This window comes from Meles meles, chromosome 2 (assembly GCF_922984935.1).
Source record: "Meles meles chromosome 2, mMelMel3.1 paternal haplotype, whole genome shotgun sequence".
Lineage (NCBI taxonomy): Eukaryota > Metazoa > Chordata > Mammalia > Carnivora > Mustelidae > Meles > Meles meles.
Genome location: NC_060067.1, coordinates 118,170,734 through 118,186,780, shown reverse-complemented (window position 1 = coordinate 118,186,780; position 16,047 = coordinate 118,170,734). Strand labels below are relative to the sequence as shown.

The 16,047-nt window shown below is 36.5% G+C and overlaps 1 protein-coding gene and 1 pseudogene across 3 annotated transcripts in view; both read left to right on the top strand.

Moving 5' to 3' along the window:
* The window catches only part of CCSER1 (coiled-coil serine rich protein 1), an 877,572-nt gene that overhangs the window by 618,475 nt on the left and 243,050 nt on the right, over positions 1–16,047 (top strand). The gene's annotated exons all lie outside the window — the stretch shown is intronic.
* LOC123932516 lies at positions 971–3,551 on the top strand (annotated as a pseudogene).

Sequence of the window (16,047 nt, the reverse complement as noted above, 5' to 3'; positions counted from 1 at the left end):
CACATCATCTAGTTAAGTATATTCATGTATAAGGTATGAAGAGCAAGCTAGAGAAGTGCATTCCGAAGTGTCAAAAGTGCCACTGATAGTAAATGTGGTGTTTCAAATAATTTTTAAAAGACTTTATTTACTTATTTTAGAGAGAGACAGAGAGTGAAAGCCCATGAGCCAGGGCCCCCACACTGAGGGCGGAGATCCTGTGGCTTGATTTCAGCACACTGAGATCAGTGTGAGCCAAAGCCAGGAATCAGTCACACGACTGACTGAGCCGCCTAGGTGCTCCTCAAGTAATTTAATATAATAATTTAAAATATTGTATGAAGTGAAACAATTTCCCCTTTTAATTTCAGTTCAATTCTGAAATCAAGAAATTAGTTTTCTGCTCTACGTCCTTAGGATTTTTCTAGCACTCATGTTTTTGACAGAACTCGTGGATCTCCTAGTAGTTTCTAAGACACAAGAGATATGCTGCTAAACAGAAGAATGCAGCATGTCAGTCTTATTAAGAGAAGTGGATTTCTTGAAAGTTGTCTCAAAGATAACAGAAAATTAAATAAGAATGTTAGGAAAATTTTGAGAGCTCCAGTTGACCTTGTTTTGAACAGAAACCCGTTTGAAAAAGACTTGCTCCGGTTAGTAGATCTAATTAATAATACCTGTTAAGAGCTAGCTGTACCTTGAATAAACTTTGGTAATATGCTTTAATGTTAATAGGAAACATGACTCATCATCATAACAGCCAACATTTATGAAATGCTTAATACTAATATTTATGGAGTGATTTGAAGTCAGACAGTCCTAAATGATTTACATGTACTAACACATATTAGTCTTCATCACTCATTTTAATGTTTACAACAACCATATAAATTAAGCAGCAATATTGTTCTAATTTTTTGTGTGAGGAAACTGAAGTACTTAGATATTAATGAATCTCAGAAATGTCAAAAACTACCAGGTTGGTGAAAACATGGAGGTTTGGGAAGAGTGGCCTTGCCCTGTGCATCCTTTCCATCTGGCTGTTCCTGAATTAGAGGCTTTTATAATAAACTGGTAGTCTAGTTTGCCCGATTTTTCCTGTGTCCCTTGTTTGATGAGAATTGCAAAGACAGAGAGATGAATGCAGTTGATTCAAAACATGAGAAGACCGTGATGAATGATGCCTGGAGAATCTTTCATTTGGAAAAGCTACGGGGAATCCCTTCAGCAAATTTGGGACAGGTAACAAATATATTTTAGAGACTAAACCAAACCAAGAAGACATTGATGTAAGGCAAGAACTTACTGAAATTGTACTCTACCTATTATTCATCCAACGTAATGGCTATCTGCGTGAATCTTTAGATGACTTGACTAATTTGGTGGTAAAGTTATTTCCTGAAGTTGAGAACAAAAATGTACCATTGCCAGCGTTTCCTGAATACCCTTTCCAAGAAGAACATCTTAAACAACTTTAAAAAATAGTACCCAGTAAGGATTTTAGGAATCTTTATGTGACTTTTCCCATACCTGACCTTCAGGTCAAATCTTAGTTATCTCATTGGGCATGAAGGTCCTGGAAGTCTGTTATCAGATCTTAAAGAGCTGGGTAAATACTCTTGTTGGTGGGCAGAAGGAAAGAGCTTCCAGTTTTATGTTTTGTTTTGTTTAGTTTTATCATTAATGTGGACTTGACTGAGGAAGAATTATTACATGTTGAAGATACAATTTTGCACATGGTTCAGTTATGTGCAGAAGGACCTCAGGAGTAGGTTTTCCAAGAGTGCAAAGTCTTGAATGCTGGGTGGGTTTTTTTTTTTTGGTTTAAATATAGAGACCATAAGCTAGATTGCAGGAATATTGCATTCTTATCACCTAGAAGAAGTGCTCACAGCTGAATATTTACTGGAAGAATTTAGATCTGCCTTAAAATAGATGGATCTGTAGAAACTCAGACCAGAAAATGTGTGGGTTGCAATAGTTTCCAAGCCTTGAGGGGAAAAACTGATCGTGCAGAAGAGTAGTATAGAACCCAGTACAAGTAAGCTGTACCGGATAAAGTCATTAAGAAATGGTAAATGCTGACCTGAATGAGAAATTTAAACTTCCAATTAGGAATGAATTTATTCCTACACATTTTGAGATTTTTATCATTAGAAAAGGAAATGGCACCATATACTTCTCTCATTAAGGATACAGCTATAAGCAAACTCTGGCTCAAACAAGATGGTAAGTTTTTCATGCTGGAAGCTTGTCTCAACTTTGACTTTTTCAGCCCATTTGCTTATGTGGACCCTTTGTATTGGTACCTTGAGTTCCTCAAATCCTCAAAGACTCTCTCAGTGAATATGCATATGTAGCAGAGCTAACAGGCTTGCGCTCTGACATCCAAAATACCATCTATGGGATGTATTTCTCAGTGAAAGGTTACAGTGATGATGACAAGCAGCCAATTTTGCGAAAGAAAATTATTGAAAAAATGGCTACCTTTGAGATTGATGTAAAAAGATTCGAAATTATCAAGGAGGCATATATGTGCTCCCCTAACAATTTCCAAGCTGAGCAACTCACCACCACACCTTGCTGATGACTGAAGTGGCCTGGACTAAAGATGAATTAAAAGCAGCTCTGGGTATTGTCACCCTTAAGGCCTTCATATCTCAGCTCCTGCCATGGCTGCACACTGGAGCCCTTCTCCATGGAAACATGACAGAGCAGGCTGCACTAGGAATTATGTAGATGGTTGAAGACATCATTATTGAACATACTCATATGAACCTTCTCCTTCCAAGTCAGCTGGTTCAGTGTGGAGAAGTTCAGCTCCCTGACAGAGGATGGTTTGTTTATCAGCAGAGGAATGAAGTTCATAATAACTGCGGCGTCGAGATATACCACCAGACAGACATGCAGAGCGTCTCAGAGAATATATTCTAGAGGTCTTCTATTAGATCAGGTGTGAGCCTTGCTTCTTCAACAACCTATGCACCAGGGAGCAGCTAGGCTTATCGTCGTCAGTGGGTCATGTAAAGCCATTGGCATGCAGGGCTTGCAATTCATCACCCAATCAGAAAAACCACCTCACTACCTAGAATAGAAACTAGAGTGCAAGCTTTCTTATTAACCATGGAGAAGTCCATAGAGGACATGACAGAAGAGGCTTTTCAAAAACACAATCAGGCATTAGCAATTCATTGACTAGACAAACCAAAGAAACTATCTGCACAGTGTGCTAAATATTGGAGGAAATCATCTTCAGCAATATACTCTTGACAGAGATAATATAGGAGTAATTTAAACACACCTACTAGGGATGATATCATCGAATTCTACAAGGAAATGTTGGCAATAGATTCCCCAAGGAGACATAAGGTATCCATTCATGTTCTTGCCAGGGAAATGTATTCTTACCATGTGGTTGGAGAGTTTCCATGTCAAAGTGATAAATAAATTTGTCACAAGCACCAGCCTTAGCACAACCTGAAGTGATTCAGAACATGACCAATTTCAAGCATGGTTTTCCACTGTTTACCCTTGTGAAACCACATACTAACTTCATGGCTGCAAAACGCTGATGATTCCTCAAGGAAAGTGCAAGTGGAAGCATCCCTGAGTCTTCCAGGGGCTAGGAAAACAGTTTTGGCCACTTTAATGGTTTCTGATTCATTATTAGAGAGACAAACAGGAAAGAAAGAAAACAAGAAATTGTCAAAGGTCATTATGTAGACCTTATGTAGAAATATTAAAAATCCAAAGTAATTAAATTACAAAAAAAGAAAGGTCAGACACCTAGTAAATGGTAAAGTTTTTTAATTTTGTACTTCATGTATTTCTGTTTCTTTATTTTCTTCCTCATGTCACACCCAGTAAGACTTAGTTAACTTGGTCTTCTCAGTTCTCAACTGGAAGCTTATTTCTTTGAACACTATATTCCCAGTGACTGGCACATGGTAGGCACTTAAAAAGTATTTGTTGAAAAATGTGTGAATGGATTAATTAATCAGTAAATCTCTTCCATAATAGACAACTTAAAAAGTGTCTCTACACATAACCTGTTGGGCTCAAAGACCTCACTCCTAGTACTTCCTACCCCCTCCCTTACTGAGTTTTCTCCTGATTATTTGTCACTATTTCTATTATTCATCTTGGGTGATTTGGAACCAGGACAGTTGCTCTTATATCAGAATGTACAGCTGTGGGGGCGCCTGGGTGGTTCAGTCGGTTAAGCATCTGCCTTCAGCTCAGGTCATGTTCCAGGGGTCCTGGGATAGAACCCCGTGTCAGGCTTCCTGCTCAGTGGGGAGCCTGCTTCTCCCTCTCCCTCTGCTGCTCCCTCTGCTTGTGCTTTCTCTCTGTCAAATAAATACATTTTTTAAAAAAAAAAGTTTGTATAGCTTCAAATGAAAACTGCATTACTTATCTTTGTCTACAACTTAAGTGTGTGACATTGAAAGATCTATTTAAGCCTCTCTGAGTTTCAGTTTTCTTATCTGTTCTTCATAGATATTAATATCTACTCATCAGAAATATTGTTCTAACTAAATTAAATGTATTTGAAACACCTAGGAAAGTTTGGCATGTTGTAGATGTTTTATAGCATCATATTGAAATATCAAGACATTGGAGCCAAACAGACCTAATACTATTACAGGGTAGCTCTGGAAGGTTGAGTCCATTGTTTACATATTTAAAGCATTAATTGTTTGATGGTTAATCACAACATATAAGTTCCTAATCCTGAATTATCTTAAGGATTAAATGAGACAATGTAGCCAGAGTGCCTGGCATACAATTAAAACAAAATAAATATTAGCTGCTTCTTTTAGTAATAATTCTCCTTTCCTTTAAATGTTTTCTTATTCTGTTGGTTTAATAACTTGGGGGGAAAAAAGGAAGACAGTACACTGTCTGATGATTGAATACATTTATTAGACTATTTTCATATAGTTTTCTCTAAAGTATAAGCGTTGATTTTTGCCTAATAACAGTATAAGTCAAAATTATATTATCTTGAACACTATTCTGCTTAAAGTTACTATTGTAGGGAAGTAGAAAATTCAGGTCTAACAAAAGTTAATTTGTTGAGTCTGTATTTTACAGACCACTGGCAATTGGATGACTATGATAGGGAGAAGATTTATATTGTATTTCTGTATTCATAAGTTCCTGAATAGAAAGAAACACAATTCAAGCATTTGAAAAATACATTGGAGAAGATTAGTTTGAAAGTAGGATGTGAATGAGTGCATGGATGTATGTATCTCTTGTTGGATGATTGTAAATAAGCCTTGCTGTAAAAATATCTAAGAAGCAGAATTTATTGTAATCGAGTTCTCCATTAAAGGACAGTATATTATTAGAAATACATTCTTGTAGAAAAAAGAAATCAAACCAACACATAAACAAATTAAAAAAAAATAAACCAATTATTTTATTTACAAAACCAACACCCCAGAGATCATGTATTGTTTCCGATATTCTGTCTTAAGTTTGGGGAGGGAATACTCTTTTGCTTTTTGCACTGGTTTTTTTTAAAACCAGTGAACTTCATGTGGGATACCACATATAAGCTATAGGGACCCCTGCATTGCTCAAGATTCCAGTTCCTTTAGAGCTGGGGTTAGAAGTTCCTGGTTCGCTTCCCCTCCCCAATGTCCATAGCCCGCTCCCCCTCCCCCAATCCCACCTCCCCGCAGCAACCCCCAGTTTGTTTTGTGAGATTAAGAGTCATTTATGGTTTGTCTCCCTCCCAATCCCATCTTGTTTCATTTATTCTTCTCCTATCTCCTACCCCCCCATGTTGCTTCTCCATGTCCTCATATCAGGGAGATCATATGATAGTTGTCTTTCTCCGATTGACTTATTTCACTAAGCATGATACGCTCTAGTTCCATCCACGTCGTCGCAAATGGCAAGATTTCATTTCTTTTGATGGCTGCATAGTATTCCATTGTGTATATATACCACATCTTCTTTATCCATTCATCTGTTGATGGACATCTAGGTTCTTTCCATAGTCTGGCTATTGTAGACATTGCTGCTATAAACATTCGGGTACACTATGGACTCTGAAAAACAACCTGAGGGTTTTGAAGGGTCAGGGGTGGGAGGTTGGGGGAACAGGTGGTGGGTAATGGAGAGGGCACGTTTTGCATGGAGCACTGGGTGTTGTGCAAAAAGAATGAATACTGTTACGCTGAAAAAATAAATAAAATGAGAAAAAAAAAAAAGAAGTTCCTGGTTAACTTTTGAAAACTCTTTATTAAACCACAGTGAATTAATTTACAATTATGTATGTATATTTAAATCAAATGCAATAATACCTGGTAAAGCTATTTCAGACTGTAGTTGAGCATTTTCTTAGAAGACTTGGGACAAAATTTATAATTCAGGTCCACTACCAGGAACTCAGAAATGCTATTATCTCTTCCCTCTAGCATTGTAATAACCTAATTGGCATTCTCACTTCCCCCTCTTATAACTTTATCTTCTACCCCTTACTCCCCATTCTTCCAGCTTTATGCAGATATGTCATATCCCTAATAAAGTCCCTTGTCCTTGAAATAAAATCTAAAAACCTTCATTCCCCTTGTTTTTAATCCAAAGTCTAAGAAGTATGCATGGTATGGCTGATTTTACAGCATAGTCAAGTGTCATTCTGTCCTTCTGTGTTTCATACTTCATCTATACTAGGTATCTTTTATTTCGTTGAACTTTCTGTGCTACCTTTTATCTTAGTCAAGTTGTATTTTATTTTTCTTTTCCCACAGCAAAATTATAATCATCTTTCCCAGATCTCAGTTTAAACATTACTTAATCGGAAATGACTGGAGTGGGTTTCTCTAGAACCTAGTAATTCTCTTCCATAACATCATCATACCTTAGAATTCTGTTTTTTGCACTAAAGAGTGTAAGCTTTCTTTTTCCATCTTGTTTGCTGCTATATTCTTAGACCTTTGTCCGATTGCAAACATTTAATACTCACTTATTTCTAAATACCCTACTGAATGAAAGATATTGAAAGTAATGAGGTTTAAGAGTGCAAACTAATGCTAGACTTTCCCTACAGGTTATGTATATAGCTTTACAATGTCAGATTCTTACTTCACTGATCTTCTCCCCATGAAGACAGTCTTTCTTGATACAGAAACTGCCAGCTTAAGAAAAAAAAAAAAAAAAGGCGTAATGACTTCCTTGAAGCTTGGGGTCTTGGTTGTGTAGCCCAATCTTGGCCAGTGGACCAGAGGAAAAAGTACACCTTTGATGAAAATAATACTTGTGAAAGGAAGAACTGTACTTCTTAGTATTAAATCCAGTTGATTGAGAGCATGCTTTTTGGATTTGTGTTTCCCTGCCTACAACTACAAAGGGTCAAACCCAAGAACTAATGCCTAACCTTTGAGAATGAGTGAAACTAACATAGAAATATCATGGTCTTTGATTATGTTTTTATGCTGCTGAATTAAGTGAGTCTGGAACCACCTATCCCTGGTAATCTTGTTTATGAGGTAATAAATATCTTTTCTGTTTAAGGTACTTTTGTTTTTTAAATTTAATTTATTTTTACTTTTTTGTGTGTGTTCCAAAATGCATTGTTTATGCACCTCACCCACTGCTCCATGCAATACGTGTCCTCTTAATACCCACCACCAGGCTCACCTAAACCCCCACACTCCTCCCTTCCAAAACCCTCAGTTTGTTTCTCAGTGTCCACAGACTCTGACGGTTTGTTTCACCCTCCGATTTCCCACAACTCCCTTCTCCTCTCCATCTCCCCATGCCCTCCGTGTTATGCCTTATGCTCCATAAATAAGCGAAACCATATAATTGACTCTCTCTGCTTGACTTATTTCACTCAGCATAATCTTCTCCAGTCCCGTCCACGTTGATACAAAAGTTGAAGCTTTTAGATGACTATCTTTCTTATTCTCAAAAGCACCTTAATTGATAAAGATGCCCTGAGTCCCTCTTATGTAGTTAATAATTGTCACCTGTTGGGGTTGGGAAGCCTACCTTGCCTACTACTCTATAAGCAAGACTAATGATCAGGAAGGTTCCTCCCCCAGGAATACACCCTTTTTACCATTAATATACTTGTAAAGATAACCTGAATTCACTGAAGTAATACATTTCTAAATGTGTGTGATCTTCAAGAAATCTTGGGCTCTTGGAATCTAGAATAGAAAGAGTATTTCTTATAACACTGTTTATTATATATAGAACCAGACATTGACCTCAACTCAAATTAGTCATTCAGCAAACATGCTGTCTATAAACCTCCTTTTAATGTATGTGTGACTGTGGAATGTTGGCTACTGGGATTTCTCTTGAGCCACTCTGCTCTTCTATAAAATCTCAGTAATAACCACCTAATTCATAGGGTTTCTGTAAAATCACATCTCATGAAATTATGGATATAATGCCCATGGAACTAAGTAGGCACTCTTCCCTTTAAACTTGGAAGATTTTTTCTGGATAAAATATGGAATATTAAAATTAGTTAAACTGTTTGATTTCCTTATAAAGCTAAAAACAATAAAAGATTTTGTAAAAAAGTATTCTGTGTTCATTAAGAACTATCTTTACACGTATTAGGCAATTTTGGCTTTAGCGCTCAGGAAAAATAAAAATGACTTGTGCTTTTCTCAGTTTTCTATAGCTGTTGTCTGTAAGTATGAAATCATGGGTTTTGTTATTGAAATATTTGACAGTGTTTTGTTTTAGCTCTTTTGATGACTCTTGTGTTTGCCTTGAGCAAGTCACTTATCTTTTCTATTTCTATTTTCTATTTCAATTTACTTATGAAAGATAGAATAATGATTGTGATGTACATTACAAAAAACTTAAAATCATATTGAGACAATGATGAAAACAAAAGCAGTGTGTTAAATGCCAGATATGACAACAAGAATAAGAGAAAGAATATTTCTATTATAGAGCATTCTCCTAGATGACTTTAATACTGTGAAAGGCAGTAAAATTGTTTCCTGATAAATACTTTCTTGAGCATTAAGACATGAGTTGTCCAGGATTTAAAAAAAAAAAAATATATATATATATATACACACACATATATATATGTATATATATATATGTATATATCTGCTGAGTACTGATGATACAGCACATTTCCTGTCGGAGGCAGCTACTGGCATCATTAATGGAATATATTTGTGGGCAAAATACCTTTTCTTAAAGAATTTCTGGACAATTCTGAGGAAATCAAAATCAATTTTAACTTCAAGTTTCAACTTAATCTTTTTCTACTAAAGTACTAACATGCATAGGATACTAGATGATTTGCCCTCCATCCATTCATTTCATCGATATTTACTGAACTCCTCTGTGAAAGCTACTGGACTACATGATTTGTGATGTGCAAAGATAAAATGTGGTTTCTATCCTCAAAGAGCTTACATGTATTAGGGAAATACATATAAATAACTCAATTAAGGTTCTCTTCCTTAGTGTTGCAACAAAGGCAAGAAGAGCAAGTCTAAGACATATGAAGAATTCTAACCAGATAGAAAGGCCTGCATTAAGGCAATGGTGATGGGAATTGGAGAAAGGGAATGAGTAAAGGGAATTTTGAAATCAGAAAAGGGATTGTTTGTCAGTTGGTTTTAGAATGTGAAAAGATAAATTGTGGTAGGGACTTACGGTTTCAACTCCAGTAGGTAAGGAACTTGGAAGTCATCACTTCTGTTTTTTACAACAACAAAAGCTGAACATACTGAATATCAACAACTTTTCTTGGGCTTATCAAAGAAATCAGGCCACAGAGCAAATCAATACCACAGGCAAATATAGATAATCACTGCCAAAATCAATCTACATGGAACAGAGGCCACGAAAGCTATACACTGGTAGGAACACTTAAACTGTAATTTTGATGAATTACTGGAACCTATGTGTAGACTAGCTTGACAGTATGAAACTCCTGGGGGCCATATTCTTAAGGGGGAACCTACACTTAAATGAATCTTACATCTGAAATCCCACCAGGTTCTCATGGTAAAGAACCCAAATAAAGTCTCCTTGTGTTTTGTTGAGAAGCAGAAAAATAACTCTTTGAAATATGCCCAGGGCATTTTCCATAATGAAGGCCTGCTCTCTAGGCAAAAGTTTAATGTCACCTGGAAGTGGGAAAGGCACTTAACCAATTCCAGCCCTCTCTACACTTCCTGTCTCACCTGAGGAGGGAGAATAAAGTTAAGGAAGACTTCTGAAGGTCACAATCATCCCAGAAACACAGGCCTGCTACAAGACTGATAATCATAAGATTATAGAATACCCCCCAAAAAATCCTTACAATTACATTAGCAGTGTTCCAGTATACAGTGAATTATAGCTGAAAGAAGTGCAAGGCACAGACTCTGTTAGAAGCTGTTCTTAGAGTAGCTCTTAGAAGAGACAGCAGAGGAGACAAAAGCAAGGACAGTCAAGGAATTTGAGGCCTTTGGGAATTACAGTTACAACAAATATTAAACACAGGCCAAGTTTTAGCAAGATTAACATAAAAACTCACACTATTTAACTTCCGTTATTACTCAATACATCACCTCCAGCTTTCTTTAAAAAAAATTACAAGGCATGCTAAAAGGCAGGGAAAAAGAAGAAGAAACAAAATAAGCAGCAGAACTAAATTCATATAAACACAGATTTTGAAATTATCACACAGGGAATTTAAAATAATTCTAATTATCATGTGAAGGACATTAATGGAAAACAATAAACAGCATGCAAGAACGAATGAGCAGTGTAAGCAGAGAAGTGGAAACTCCAAAAATCAAAATGATACACTAGAAATTGACATAAATGAAAAATGCCTTTGATGGACTCAGTAGTAGATTAGACACTGCCAAGAAAGGACTCACTGAGCTTAAAGATATGTCAAATGAAATATAGTAAGAGAAAGGAACAGAAACAAAATAACAGAATACCCTAGAACTCTGTGATAATTTCAGAGTATAACATGGACACAGTTGGAGTACTGTAAGAAAAGAGAGTGAATGAAGCAGAAAGGTCTTTAAGTAGTGACCAAAACCTTTTCAAAATAAATGGCAGACATCAAACCACAGGTTCATTGAACTCAGAGAATTCCAAGCAAGAAGTATAAAAACTCTAAGCCTATACATAGCATATTGAAGCTGCAGAAAGACAAAGACAAAGAAAATCTTGAAAGAATCCAGAGAAAGAAAAATATCTTTACCTCTAGAGAGAAAAGAGAGCAAAAATAACAATGGACATCTCATCATCAGAAACCACACCAGCAAGATATACAGTGAAATATTTAAGTGCTAAGGAAGTCAAGGATGAATCAGGTTTCTTGATCAACTTAGAGGAGAAGTGATGTAATTAACTGAGACCAGAGTTAAATGGAGAAATCATATGTTATAGGAGAAATCGTACAGGGTGAAGATTTTAGATGTGAAAACTTGAGTCTGACACACCTGGAACATAACGAGTGGCAAATCTCCAGGAAGCAGTTAGAAATTTGGCACAAGATTTCAGAAGACTGGGGAGCAGGGAATGGGGATTGATAATAAATCTGGAACTATTAGTTTATAGGTAATGCTTAATACAGTAAGTTGTGGAGGTAGAACATTTTAAGGGGAGATGGGTGGCGTATTCAGATAGAAACCTGAAAAGTTTTAACTTTTATTTTATTTTTAAAGATTTTTTATCTATTTATTTGTAGAGAGAGAGAGAGAGAGAGAGAACAGGCAGACAGAATGCCAGGCAGAGGCAGAAGCAGGCTCCCTGCTGAGCAAGGAGCCGGATGTGGGACTTGATCCCAGGACGCCGGGATCATGACCTGAGCAGAAGGCAGCCACTCAACCCACTGAGCCACCCAGGCTTCCCAAGTTTTAACTTTTAAAGAACAGAGTGAAACAAAAAATATTAAGGAGTTTGAAAAGTTTCTGAGGACAAAATGTGCAGAAATCCAGAAGGAAGGGATATTTTTAAAAAGGGATTTTTGTATTGCCAAGTCTAAAGCTTAGATCAGCTTTAGACTGAAAAAAATGTTTTCACTTAACACTGATGAGAGCAATTTTAACTAAGTGACTGGAGTGGAAACCAGTTTTCATAGGCAAAAAGATTGAACAATTATTTATTCATGGCTAAGCTGCAAATGAGGGTATGCATTCTGTAAGTGTAGTTGCTCTTCCAAGAAGTACCTTAATCAAAGGAAGAGAAAGTCAGGGATAGAAGTTAGGAAAGACAAAGTATTGTTGTTGTTTGTTGTTATGTTTGTTTTAGGAAAGTTAGGAAGTTAATCCAGTTAAAGGACTAACAACTAATAGAGAAGATCTGTGCTAAAAGTTACTACAATTTAGGGGCTTCTCCCTCAAACCAGTATTGTGAATATTAGTGAACAAGTGTTTAATCTTTTCCGTACTACTCACGATTTTATATAAAACTAGCTCTAAGTAATTGGTGGAAAACCTAGCCTTTCCTCCACCATCTTGGATAATGGAAAGTGTTTGCTATATAAAGCCAATTTATGGCACATTGTGATTATAAGAAGCAAAATTATACCTGTTATCATAAATGCATATGTTTGTTTTACGTATCCTAATAATCATTCCCTTTTCAACTGATTTTCAACAGCACTGTGTTGCAAAGGGTGAGATTAGAGAAATGAAAAGAAGATAGATTCCAACTCACACCTGCAGCTGAGTCTCATAAACCTAGCAGTTGGGGGAGGAAGAGACTGTAAATCTTTTAAATACTCCCAGATGATTTAGGTAAAGTCTTCCCATGCAGTTGAAAACTACCTGTTAGTTTGCTACTCATGTACTTGCTATTGGCTTTCTTTAAAATACAGGTTTGTTTGTTTGTTTTTTCTTCCTGTGCCTTTTCTTTTCTTTTCTTCTTATTGTGTAATAATCCTATGACTTGACTGGCTTTTTACTTACGGTGTTAGGTATTGCACAGTAGACAAAATTAAAGTAGCAGTTGAACAGAAATCATATTTGAGTTCATAGTCAAAGTGAATAGAAAGGTCTATTACTTTCAAGATAATATAATATGAGAAAAGTGCAAATCCCCTGTGACACGTTCAGAATAAAGACCTCAAGAATTACAACTACAGTTCTGTGTTCAAGCAAAATAACTTGACAATTATTGACAGAAATAAGGTACCAGTCATCTTTAAAAATATTGCTTTCTAAATGTCAGTCCAATGTCGTTTAAAACTGTATGTTCAAGTTGTACACTTTCATAAGTTGTCATTTATTTTCCTTACAATCTTAACATTTTAATAGATTTACACTAACCTCTTTTTGAACAGTTTTTGTATACTTTCTTAAGCTTAATTAACAGAACACTTATTACTTTCTTATGTGTAAAGAGTACTTAGTATCAAAAGGATTCAAAAATACCATTCTTTCCCTACAGGTTTTTATAATTTAGCCTTTTTACTCCGTGTTTTTGGTATCTAGTAAATATTTACATAGTTTTAATTTTGTGGTGCTGGGGGAGGGTATTTATGTAAAATTTTTTAAGTTGCCTTTTCTCTATTCATTAAAAATAATTCACGTCTGGGGGGCACTTGGGTGGCTCAGAGAGTTAAGTGTCCACCTTGGGCTTAGGTCACAATCTCATGGTCCTGGGATCCAGGCCTGGGTAGGGCTCCCTGCTCAGTGGGGAGTCTGTTTCTTCTCTTCCTCTCCCCCTCCCTCATCCTCCTGAGCACACATGAGTGTTCTCTCTCTCTCTCTCTCTCAAATGAGTAAATTTAAAACAAAAATCTAAGATAATAATAATTTGGGTTTTTATTTAAGTTCTTTTCCACTTTACCCTCTGATGGAGGACTTCCTTATCAAACACATTCTCAAGAGTTCTTATGATTCCAAATCAGAAGGGAAGTTGAGCTGGAAGAAAGATCCCTAGTACCTATGCAAGGGCTATAGGACACTTAGGAGAACCACTGAAGTGTCTCTGGGAAACTGATAGAAGAGAATAGTATAATAGTAAAAATTATTGTTGTGAACTCTATGTTCTAGAAATAATGATCAAGATATGCAAATGAAGATCTCTGGTTGTTTTGAATTTCTTTTTTGGTTCCAAATATTTTTTTTTAAGATTTTATTTATTTATTTGACAGAGATCACAAGTAGGCAGAGAGGCAGGCAGAGAGAGAGGAAGGGAAGCAGTCTCCCTGCTGAGCAGAGAGCCAGATGCGGGGCTCGATCCCAGGACCCTGAGATCATGACCTGAGCCGAAGGCAGAGGCTTTAACCCACTGAGCCACCCAGGCGCCCCGGTTCCAAATACTTTTGTTTGATTATACTGTCATTCTGAGACTGTACCACCATGTTGCCATAGATTTAGCAGGTCACATGTTTGCTAAATATCTTGAATAAATATTTAGGTTTAATTTATTTTTTTTAAAGATTTTATTTATTTATTTGACAGAGAGAGAGATCGCAAGTAGGCAGAGAGGCGGGAGGCAGTGGGCAGGGGGAGCCGGTTCTCCGCCAGGCAGAGAGCCCGATGCAGGCCAATGCAGGGTTGATCCCAGGACCCTGAGATCATGACCTGAGCCAAAGGCAGAGGCTTAACCCATTGAGCCACCCAGGTGCCCCTAGGTTTAATTTAAAATTAGGTTTAAATTTAAAAGTGTATTTTTCAGGTTACTATATAGACTCTGTAACCAGGCTTTCTCAAAGTTATGTATTTCATTGGATAGATTTACCATCATTTAATACCAGTTTTTTAAATTACTGCATACTTATGCTTGTCTTTAGTATTTTGATGTTATAATCATGGATATCTATGGTCTGTCCACTGATTTTCAGTCATCAGAGGTTTTGTTTCTTTTCTTTCCTTTTGTTTTTTTTTTCCTTTTCAACCAACAGTGCTCAGATGGAATGAGGATGGGTATGAGTATCAGAGCGTTTATTTACATTTCCCCCCCACGCCTGAAGGTGACATTATTCTTACCCCATTTTATTATACATGAAGAGGAATGTGAACAATTGTATCTCTATGAACTTCACGTACTGGTTAGTGGTCAAAGCAAATTTTGCTTTGATGAGACTAACTTGTCTAAAACCTTTTGATCATTTTGATGAGTGTCAAGTTATAAGAATGTGGTGATGGCTGCCCTCACATTATGCACAAAAGTCCACAACAATAAACTCTGGTGTTCACTTGAATGATTGAATGTGACTAAAGGCAAAACTACTGCTACAGAGACAGACTTAAGTAGACACTACATCTCTTACTTGTTCAAGAATTCAAGTAGTGACTAAATATGCAAAGATAGAAGTACTTTATGTTTATAACCTGAAGGAATAAAGAACTACTGTTATATTAAATATGCTAACAGCTCCTCCATTTTATTTAATATTACCCTATATGAGAAATAAGAATGAGCATTTGGAGAGCTTTGAAGGTAAAAGACATAGTAGAGTAAGGTCATGGTTTATGTACTCTTTTTTCCATCCTTTTCTACTTCTTTCTATTTGCTCCTTTACTATTGAAAATTATATATAAACTCAGTTACTTATACATAATCTAGAAGAAGGTGTAGCAGTTGAAAATTATATTATGTCTATGTATTGATTTCCTAGGGGTACTAATAACAAAGTACCATCTACATTAACACATTAAACAACAGAAATGTGTTGTCTCAGTTCTGAAAGATAGAATTCTGAGACCAAAGTGTCAGTAAGACTGTGCTGCCTTTGGGGGTGCTAGGGAAGAATCTGTCCCAGGTCTCTCTCCTAGCTTCTGTTAGTTCCTTGGTCTGTGACATTAACTCCAGTCTTTACATGGTGTTTTCCTTATATACTCTCTGTGTCCAAATTTCTCCTTTTTATAGACATCAACATATTGGACTAGGGGCTTACCCTATTCTAGTACTGTCTTCATTTTAATCAATTACATCTGCAGTGACCCCATTTCCAAACAAGGTCATGCTCTAAGGTTCTAGGGGCTTATACTTTAGCATATGAATTTTGAGGGAACCCATTCAATCCTTAGCAGTCTCTTACATAAAGTTATTTAGAAAGAGGATCTTTTCTCACTAAAGCACTATCAACGAAATAGCATTTCATTT